The following is an 11,518-nucleotide window of genomic DNA, read 5'->3' as shown; positions in this document are numbered from 1 at the left end:
AAATCTCTGTACTACAGTAGGGTTTATTATGGTTGTCCTGCTTTTGATCTCTATTGTTGTTTCCAATTGTAAACTATTAATTATAAATTTGCAATAGGTGGCATGCTTACAGCCCAATATTAACACCTTACATTTTGGGTCATTGGGTAATAAACATTTCATTAATATAGATGTGTTCAAGGGATTTCCAGAGCCCCATTATAGAAAGAGTGCTATCGTTACCACAGATTTGAGTGGTGTTTATGGCCAGAAGTAATTTACCACCGATTACAGAAGGAGAAAATCCATTATCTCCAGTTCTAATACTACCACCAGCAGTAAATGCATTATCACTAGTGGTAGTTCATTACAACAGGCAATCCATGCTGTATTAGAAAGCAGAGCAGGTGTTAATGCATAAGTGCAATATTGCTAGGATAACCCCTGTGACCCACCTACAGATGAGTAAAATCTATCAAGCAGTATTTTATCACTAACATAATTTAGGTTCTGAGGCCCTGGATATTAAACCAGGCTATACTTGAAATTCAACAGGATTGCAGGCTGAAAAAGACATGTTTTTTCTGTCAATGTTAAACACCAACAAATTGTTAAAGAGGAGCTACAAAAGTATGAAACCTCCCGATATACCATGCAAAAACAAATCTCGCTTTGCCATGCATGGTACTCTACCCTATCTTAGATCTCATTTAGCACTTTGTTAACACTATCGATAATTGAAGATGTGGAATTTCCAGATTCTTGTGTCTTTAATTAGAGAGTCTCTTGTCAGGTTTGCCTGGTACTGTTTTCTGCAATGGTAAAGGATGGCACTATCGCTCGGAGCACTAAAGGTGGCACCGTAGGCCTTCGATACATAATGAACAGAGGTCTGGATGACCTTCCGTGGGTTAATGATCATCTTTCTCCCCTTAAATTGTATATCAGCCCCGTGTGGCTCACGGTGGATATGCTGTAGGATGTTGATTCCGGGTACTGCATCCCAGGCTGAATTGTTGAAGGTATAATCAAATACATCGTGTCGGAAGACATAGTTTTCAAACATGAATACGCCTATGTTGGTCCCTTGAGTCTCAAAATCAGCCATCATGCTCTTCCAATCCCTGTGGCGAATGGGTAGAACTATTTCATCAATGTCATGGAGCAGTAAATACTTGCTTCTGTACATATTCCTATAGATGCAGTCATTGAGGGCGGCTAGCTGTCCATAGTAACCGATGTCTGCGGGAGACATGTCGTGATGCCATCTCTTGGACACTTTCAGGTGGGATGCGATGGTCCAAGGTATGACCTCAACAGTGCCATCTGAGATATAATGCTGCAAAACTCTTTCCATCCAAGGGCTGCAATCACTCTTGTATACCATCACTCTCTGCACCCCGAGCAATTTATAAATCTCTACAGACTGAATGAACAGCAAGACGTTATCATATTTACCAAACATGGTTGAAATGCAGACAGTGAACTCTGCAGAAAGGGCCTGCGGGTGACGGTTACTTATTTCAAACATAGGTATCTGTTCACAATCCCCATCTCTGGACCAATGGATTGAGACAAATTTCGGATCACAGTCCTGAGGCTCAGGACATATAAAATCGGCTGCACCGTAAGGAAATCCAAACCTATCTGAATGGATCTCTATGTCTGCCTTCCGTATCGCTAAATAGCCAACGTCGGCCCTACAGTGAAACCAGCAATACAGCTCCTTGACTTCTTGGTAGTGAACAATTCCAAGGATGCGAACAGCGTTTTTGTCTCTGTTGTCATAGTATGGGGCTACAACAAGAGTTTTTGTCCCCTTCAGCGGTGTGATGGTGTTGCTGGATCTAATACCCTTCTGAAAACAAGTTCTTGGTTCCTGCGTCTCTAACAGTCTGAGAAGGTGGCGATTTTGATAAATATGGCCAAAGAGTGCCAAGGATATAGTTGCCGACATAATGGCAAAGACGCACAAGTAAAGTCTTCTACAACACGGTAGCTGTGGCATTTTGCAGGTGAGTCCACCGTTGAGTCTGCAGCACGGTTCTAAAATGGATGAATATCTACAAACAAGAGAGATATAGAAAACATTGTTATATTTCTATACAGTTCCAAAAGCATTACGTGTATCTGTGACAACAGTAACTGTGCACTAATGCAATTATTATATTTTGATAACCTAATAGAGCAACCAGGTCATCACACAAACAACTTTAAACACAAGCACTGATTCATTGTTATGATATTTTGATTAAAGTATTCTAGATTTTCTGATGTAGTGATAGTTCTTTTTACTAACTCAGGATCCTTACTAAAATAATGTGATGACCTGCAAAGCTAGGATAGGTGGCATTATTGCACATGCCTGCATGTCATTTTCGACAGCATACACAATGCGTGTGATGACCCCATTAGCTGACGTTGAGAACTGAGGTAGGAAATAGTGCCCCCAACAGTGTTTTTATTTGTGTTATTCTGACTTGCATTATTGATAAAAGAACATGCCCCCACCTCCTCGTTGCATGGTTAGTTCTCCCAGGTGGGTTGTCACTCGGGATGGTTATGATATAATCTGCTCCTGCACAGAATTCTACAATTTTTCTATGATATGATATGTTAAGCATTTGTAACGCGCCTATACACAAGTGTTTCAAGGTGCGACGAGGCAGAGGGGGGAATAAGAGGAGACAGACAAACGATCCTACTAGGCCAGGTGTCATTCAGATCGCGCAGGTGCATGGGTAGAGGGGACGGGAAAAGTGCAAGGGGGAAAGGGAGAGGGGAAAGTGCAGTACATAGTGATTAGTAAAATACAAGATAAACAATAAGGGCCAGCTGGTGGCAAGTACAGTATAAGTGCAGACAAGTGCTGGGAAGGGGGGCTGTAGGGATACAGAGACAGTCCCGCAGTGCAGGGGTTGCCAGGGAGGCAGTGCAGGGGAGAGTGGCTGGGCCATGGACCGAGATTGGTGAGTGGCCCAGTTGCTGATTCAGTAAAGTTTCAGTGATTTAGCAGGGGACAGGGGGAGAGAAAGCAGAAGCAAAGAGGAAGGTTTTGAGGTGCTTCCAGAACCGGAGATGGTTCTCCTCAAGTTTCAGAGAGGCAGGAAGGCTGTTCCAGAGGGAGGCCCCTGCTGCGGAGAGAGATCTACCCCCAGCTCGTTGCTTGGAGAAGCGGCTGACCCTGAGGGAGTTGGAGGCGGATGAGCGGAGAGCTCCAGAAGGAAGATATTTAGGAAGAGAGAGTTGAAGGTATTTTGGCCCAAGGCCCCCGAAGGCCTTGTGGACAATCCAGAGGGTTTTAAACTTAATCCTCGCAGCCACTGGGAGCCAGTGTAGAGATTTCAGTCTTGGAGAGATACGGTCCCTGGGCTTGAGGCCAAGGACAAGTCTCGCAGTCCTGTTCTGGATGAGTTGCAGCGGGCGGAGAGTTGAGGCAGGCAGATTTAGATAGAGGCTGTTACAGTAGTCCAGCTTTGAGAGAACCAGGGCTCTGGAGACAGTGAGCTTCTGGGGGAAGGAGAGGAAAGGAAGGATACCTCTGAGGAGGTGCAGCTGGTAGTGTGACTTTTTAGAAATGTCAGAAATGTGTGGAGAGAAGGAGAGTGTGAAGTCGAAGATGACCCCAAGGTTTTTTGCCTTGCAGGTAGGAGCAGGAAGAGGGCCAAGAGAGGCCGGCCAGACAGCTGCAGGGAAGGAGGGAGTGGGTGTGCCGATGAGTAGAATCTCAGTCTTACTGGCATTAAGGCAGAGGTCGTTGGCGGCACACCATTCCTGGATAGCCGAAAGACAGTCAGAGATGAGGGAAGGAGAAGAGGAGGCCGAGGGTAGCCTGAAAATGAGCTGGGTATCATCCGCATAGCACTGAAAGCAAGCAACATGTAGGTGGACTGGCAAAGACAAAAGACAATGCACTCAGATAAAGCCACCTAATACACTCTATTTCCTAAAAAGATCATTCAACAGTTTTCATCTGCAAAATAATTTCGAAGACTTTCCATTTGCAAAAAGGATTCTAAGACATCACAAGCAACAAGTTGATGGTCTGACCACAAAAAGCTACTGCACTAAGTTAAAGCAACTAAATGTTTTCCCCCCCTGTCTCCAAGGAATCTCCTGACTCAGGGGCATCGCTGTGCGTCGAGCGTAAACAAACAAGCAAGACTGCTTGTTAAGGACTACATTTTGGTGGAAAAGGGACTACATTACCCAGCATTATCACACAGCCTCAGTGTCACCTCCAGACCCGCCCCCGCCGTAATAACACCAAACTCCATTACTGTTAACACCACTTGATCCCGTGGATTTACCACAGGATTACAAGTGGTGGTAATTCCTTAGTTTTGAAGTCCGTAGGACTCCAGAGGGATTTTGGCAGAGATACCGCTGGCAGAATTACAGTGTGGTAAATCCACTGATTTCTGGAGTTAAAGTGTAGGATTTACCGCCATCAGAAAACTGGAGGTTAATCCACCATTTTACCCTGACAAATTGGCAGATTTACCGCACAGTAATTCCACCAGTGGTAAATCCCCAAAAATTATAATCTGGCGGTGCAGGAAAAGTGGCAATAATACAATTATCGCCACTTTTTCCCTGCACCGCCAAACTTGTAACGAGGCCCTAAGACTTTATCATACAGCAACAAATATTCCGACTGGCCAAAAAAGACAGTACATTCAGTTGCAGTGATTGAATTAACTCTCTTACCTAAAACGACTTCTAAGACTTTTCATTCGCCAAAATAATTCTATTATTTTTCCTGTTCAAAATTTTCAAGCAACAAGTATTTGGTGTGGGCATAAAAGAATGCCCAACTGAGTTATAGCCACTAAATGTAAGCTTCTGCCTCTGCACGTCCTCCAAACAATTCTGTGACGCTCTTCTCAATCTGCGGAGGAATGGCACATTGTTTTATGCCATGCAAGGTAAGCAGTAAGTACAAATGTTAAATCCTGGATTTATTTTATACCTATCCCATATCTAAATTATACTTTAAATGTCTACATCTAATCAGCACAATCTTATAAATGTTCTACCTGTCCCCTCAACTAAGGCAATTCCCTGAAATCCTTACAACCTGTAGCCTCAGCCTACACAAGACTTATTCTGCAATTGAACAACACATTTACTTGTTATGCTATTTAGACCAAACTACAGAAATCATCCTGTTGGAACTGGTCACACAAAACGGCTACAATTTGTGGGTGGAGGGGTTCAGTTTACAGCTGGATACTCTTGTACAGGCTTAATCACACCTAAAAGACACATTTATTTATTTATTTATTTGCATTTAAAAAGCGCACATTAGCCCTGGGGAATCATGGCGCTGTTACAGAGTATTCACTTGGCAACAGGCATAGCAATGAACAGAATTGACAGTATATAGAAACAGGCACAATAGTAGAGATAATGGCATGTTAAGCTGTTTACTAAGGTTACAGTTGAACAGTGTGACTATAAATATTGGTTAGGTCTAGCAGAACAGTATGGTTTTCACCATTTTGCGGAAGGCAGTATAGGATCTTTAGTTCCTTAAGGTTGTGAGCAGTGCATTCCAATTTTTGAGTGCCACGTGTTGAAAGCTGGACACACACTATTATTGACTTCTTAACAAATAAACTCATTAATTAGTAATAATGTAACTGAATACAAATGACAAGTTTTATAGTGTCTTACATTGCACCTCTATTCTCCATGCAATGAATACCACAGAAATACCTAAAGCAACCGCCCCATACTTGCTCCTTGTGTATTGTGATTGTGCATTCAATTCAATGTCGTCTGACCATGCTGTCATTGCAAGACCGTGTTGGGCTGTGTAAATGTTATAAGCATTGCGATAATTGTGATGCTTTGGATTCTGAATTCTAAGATGTCCTTGGAATGAAAAATATCAAACATTCTGCTTGGAAAATCAGCATGACATACTGTACGATTGAAGGTGTACTAAAATGAGATATATAACAATATGTTTATGTTTGGGTACCACATTGTTCTGCATCAATGATTGTGTGGTACTCACACAATCATTATCTGTTGTTCAGGGTGGTTCTGGCTTCATAAAACAAATTAAACTCATGCACTGCTTTTTGATTGAGATGTTTCAATTAAAAAACGTCAATGGCATTGGGCTTTTTTAATTCATTTGAAAACCTTTCACTATCTTAACCGTTTTCTGGCATACTGTTTACTGCTCCAAAACTAAAATAGGGCACATTGTCAAAACTACTGGGAGATGATTTTTGACGAGGATGGACAGAAAGTGCTATGATCAGATGATGTATGCTCCGGGAAAGAACTTGGGGGGGAAAGTCCTGTATCAGTGATTGTAGCCAGGATTTCTTAACAGAGTGCATCTGAACAGCATACATGTAGGCCATGGGCAGTGGTTCCCGCAACTAAAGGAGACACATTTATCTGAGCTTTCATTTTAGCACGGTTCCAAAGACCAGGCCAAGGGTTAAACTATTATAGGTGTGAGAAATCCGAGAGTGTCATCACTTCATTCCTGGCGGTGACCTCTCCTCATCTGGCCAGGGGACGGCAGCTGCTTCCTGATCCTGACCCTGGGGGCAGCTATATGAGGGAGGATCACATGGGGGAGACAACCTTTGGGGCAGTAGCAGGGCATCATCCGACAAGGCATGGTATTACCCTTCCTCTCTTGAGGATACCGATACATACCCAATGCCAGAATGGCATGTTGTTACACATCCCCTCATCCACCTAGGAAGGGTACTGAAGACCTTATGATAAGATCTGTGTGTGAGCCATCAAGATTTGATTTTCCCTCTAAGACTCATCAAAATGTCTTCTCAGGCTCTGCTTACAAGGTATTCAGAGCTTACTTGCCTTTAAAGACTTCTAAGAACGCTTACCCTGACTCTACATATAAAACATCAGGAATAGACTTCCATTCCCATAACTGCAAGCATACTGGGATGAGGAAGATGAGCGGAGTAATGCAGAACAGAAAAGACCAAGAGTACAGGCTGCGCTCTAGTTGTGAGCACATACCTGCAGCCAGGAGATTTAAATTGCAGCAACAGCTGACTGGAATGGGCTGCTGAAGGGAGAAAACTGCTTTTCTCCGGATGAACCAGACAGACCGTGGGGCTGCAGAGGGTGTTGTGGAGCCAACCGGCTGAAGAAGAAAGAAGAGGAAAGCTGACCGCGTGAGGAGACAAACGGCGGGCCCGCCAGAAGCCAACACAGGGTCTTGGGCATTTGAAGGTGTGGAGCAGCAACGTTGTCCTTGCTGAAGCCCAACACAAATCAAAAGTGCCCAGCAGAAACCGCCAGAGTCAGAGAAACCGAGGAACAAAGGCAGCGACACAGGAAAAAAAGCAAAAACGGCCGCCACTGGCTTGCTACAGGAAGGGTTAAGTACACCAGCGAGAGCCAGTAAGTCTCTGAAAAGGGAAGCAGCATCAGCGGGGCGTATTAGCAGACATGCCAAAGGCAAATAATTGTAAAGGATACAAATGAAATACTTGAAAGAGAAGGAAACACTGAACCTTTTTGTAGAAAGGGAAAGCAAACAAAAAGTATGGGTATGCAATACACATTGAAGAAAAGCCTAGGCATTATAGTTACCAGGCAGGTACAGTGTTAGATGAAGCAGACACAAGAAAATAATACATTTGAAAGTGTGTGCAGAGCACATGTGAGAAAAGCCCTAGAAGGAGGGTACACCAGGCAAAGTAAAGCTGCAATTGTGTGTGCTTTTAAGAAAGCATTAGCTAGAGATTATACCAGGCAGTTGCAAGTCTGTTTAAAGAAAGCCCTGTCAGGAGCGTATACCAGGCAAGTGTTCAAGAATGTCCTAGCAGGCGAGTATACCAGGCAGTTGCAAGTGTGTGTATTTAAGGAAGCACTGGCAGGAAAGTATACCAGGCAAGTGCAAGTGAGTTCACATAAGAACGCCCTGGCAGGGAAACACAACAGGCAAGGACAAACTGAACAGTGTATAAGAAATACATCAGCTAAAGGGGTCCTGAGAAGGATATATCAGGACCAGACAAATGCTGTGGGAAACCAGGGAGAAAATGAGTGAAAACCTGGCAGGAGAGTGCACCAGGCATCCTAACAAGATAAAGATAAAGAGCCAAGTTGTTTTTGTGGAAAAGTTGCATTGTGGATTAAGAGAAACTCAAGGAACTGATATTGTTAAACATACAAAAGAGGGAAGATATATCCAGGGGAAGGGAACCACCCTCTCGAATAAGGAACGCTAACCTTCTGGAACTTTTGTGTTGGAGTTACTCAGTTTTCCTTTTTAAATATGTATAAACCATTCAAGGCCAGCGACATAACCTTTTCTCCTTAGAGTTTATTTTGTTAGAATGTGAGGGACAGAATAGTACTTTGGTATATGGGACTGTTTTGCTTTGGGCAGTCTGACATTGACAGACCCTTAGTTTTGGTTTTAGGTAGGGAAACACCTCTAGTGCAGGGACAGAAAGGCATTTCCCCCACCCTCTTTAATTTTAATAAAAGTCTTTGACAAAAATTATGAATCCCTTGTGTCCAAGTCTCATTCCTGGCTCCTCATATAGGCTACAGGCTACTTTTTAAGTATACAGGAATAGACTGGAACACAATACCAACACAACCCTAAAATCTTAGAGCAAATGCACACCTCCTCCTAGAACTCACTCAATCACAACATGCACAAATTCCAACACTACATCACAGGAACACAAAACAAACTATACAGACTAACACATCAGAATACCCACTAACCCATACACCTAGAGGCAAACCCAACACCCAGTGACCATTTTTTCCAAACTGAAATTACCAACAGAACAGAAAAAACATTCTGGCACTCTCCCTCTACTCCCCCTAAAAGCCCAAGTTCTTTTCTTTTAAGATCCACCAAAGAGCCTGGAGACCATGAAAATTGCAGCGATGTGTTAATAAATCACATTAGCTTGACATAACATTAGTTGCTTGTGTAGTTAAATCAAATGCCCCCTTTCATTGTACCAGAACACAAAATGATGTCAGCCCAAAATTCTCCTATGAGTTTTATTACCGTACTTTCAAGACATATAAAAGAAATGTGTTTGTACGGGTGCCTACGAGCAGCAATTCATTTTAATTTATTAAAAAATTATTCTATTGCGCGAACATGTCTAACAAGAGAATTAGAGCACTTTACATGAAAACCATATACAAACATTAAGGTTAATTGTAACCACAAACAATGAAATGATAAAAAAAAGTTCAAACATTTACATTTCATAATAACATACAACAAAAACAAAGTACATAAAATGTGTACCTATCCTAAATTGTTTTGCTGATTACCTGTTTTCTAAAACCACGATTAAATATATAAAACCATTTATAAAAAATCTCTGGAATGGATCGACTAAATTTCTAAAAACACACAGGTATCTCCTCTAGAACCCTAAAATGATTCATGCCAAAGCTAGGCTTATAGCTTCTTTCTAGGCTTTAGGTAATCAAAGATTACACAGAGTTCTTTTAGTAGGGAATTCCACAGTTCAACAGCAGCCCCTGAAAAAGACAGTGTGAAAGTGCGTTTGAAACTTGGCATTTCCACTTGAAAATACTCACGACTCCGCAGCCCTCTTTGACCTCCTGATATTTTCAGTTCGTAGATGAATATTCAGGGGAACGAAGATGAAGTGTTTTAAAAACAATGCAGATCAATATGAACTTGATCCTAAGATCAACAGTCAGCCAGTGCGGTTTTTTCAGAAGAGGAGAGATCAAATTACCTTGCGTGCAGCTGCATTGAAGACTGACTGTGCCAGTTTAGGAAGTTCTATTAGTGGAGAGTTTCCGCTGTCTGTTCTGAAAGAACTAGAGACTGTATTAAAAAACAAAAATGATACACTGGAATAAAAGGCTCCACAGAAAATTGGCTGATTTGGCCATTGTGTTTATGTGGTGGGGAACCTAAGAGAAGTGGGTATCAAGAGTGAAACCTAGGGATTTTGCTGAAGAAGCAAACTGGGATGGGGCACCTCCATTATTTGCTTCATGAACCTTCTTTAAAAACACTGGACCGGGTTTTGCATGTGAAAATGAAAGACATTGGGCCGCATTACGAGGTTGGAGGTAGCAGGCTACCTCCAAACTTGCATCCGGGTCCGGCACCCGTGAATGGGCAATTACCAGGCTATTCTGGCCCAGCCGGACCTGATAATTGCCCTTCCGCGGGTGCCGAGCCCGGTGCATCCACATTCCCTGAGGGCTTGAGTACAGATGCAGCTGTTTCAGTAGGAGCTGCTCAAACATTCAGAGCTACTAGGAAAATGGGCCACTACTGCCACAAGCAGAGAGGAACACGTCACTGCTTCACAGTGAGTATCGGTAGTTTCACTGCATTGTAAATAATACATGCTAATATTACTCACCTAAGTGCTATGTATTGTATCCTGCTTTTCCTCTGTCTGTGTGAGCTGGAGTCTGAGAGATGCCATTATAGAGTATTTGGTGTGTATGTGGAATGCTAGCGTTCAACTTGAGGTCCCACGGTAGGCAGTTAGAACTATGTAGCCTGGGTGGTGGGAGCCATTGGGCTCCATTCCCTAACTTAGCTCCTATTCCTAATAGATGAATACCTGATGTCACCTGATTACTAAGAGGCTTATTCAGTGAACTAAATAAACCTACCTGCTTACAACAGTATTTATACTGTCTGAATAAAGATGAAGGAAAGAGAGGACCCTGCCTGAAAATGAACATAGGCCTTTTTTCACTTATACCACGCAAGAGTTTAGTGCGTGCGGAGTAATGGACGAATTTGAAAATGCAAAAAGCTTCCTAAAGTGTGTAATGCAACCAAATAACTGTCCAGTTTTCTCACATAACCTAACTACTTCATGAACACTTATATATCTTTAAAAAAGTGCAACAACAGGGCTCTCAAATCCTTTCCCAACAGGTACACAATTGGCAGGGTGGTCAGCACTTGCACTTTTGCATGCAAAAAGTGCAAGGGCAATTGATGACTGGCCTGCAGGAGGAACTTCTACCTATTTGCCGAATGCATACCTGTTGGCTCTAAACTGTGATCCAGGAAGAAAATAGAAATGGTGCTGCTGCGCAAATGCGCACAAAAAGTTCAGACAGTCTGGCAGGAGTCTGCTGCTGCCTGTTCGCCGAGTGTATCTGTTGGCTCCACCCCCTAATCCAGGAAGGATATAAAAATCGGGTTGCCACATGAATGCGAGCCTGAAAGTACAATGACAAGCACTGACATTCTGGCAATACAGCAGTCCAGCGACTGGTCCGTACAACAGGAAGTAATAACCTGTTTGGGGCTGACCCAAAGGGAAAGAAAAGCAAAAGACAGACACCCATGGGAAGGTAAACAAGCTGTCCCCATTGACGAATTTGTCTTGAAGAAAGAATCTTTTGTGGGCTCAAAGAATCACCAAGCAATCCCTATTCCACCTGCCTTAAACTTAAAGGAAGCGTGAATTGTGGGTACTTCCACTGACTAATCCGGTACCCGAATAATTCTGACGTCCTGACAATGGCGCTAATAATTCAA

General features: G+C 42.8%; 1 pseudogene; it reads right to left on the bottom strand.

The window, feature by feature from the left end:
• Positions 1 to 678: 678 nt before the first annotated feature.
• On the bottom strand, positions 679 to 1,936 carry LOC138471456 (uncharacterized; annotated as a pseudogene).
• Between the last annotated feature and the right edge of the window lie 9,582 nt (positions 1,937 to 11,518).

The sequence above is a fragment of the Ambystoma mexicanum genome, chromosome 8, assembly GCF_040938575.1.
Source record: "Ambystoma mexicanum isolate Mex_15411 chromosome 8, UKY_AmexF1_1, whole genome shotgun sequence".
In the NCBI taxonomy this organism is placed as follows: domain Eukaryota; kingdom Metazoa; phylum Chordata; class Amphibia; order Caudata; family Ambystomatidae; genus Ambystoma; species Ambystoma mexicanum.
This window is presented reverse-complemented; position numbering and strand designations above follow the sequence as displayed.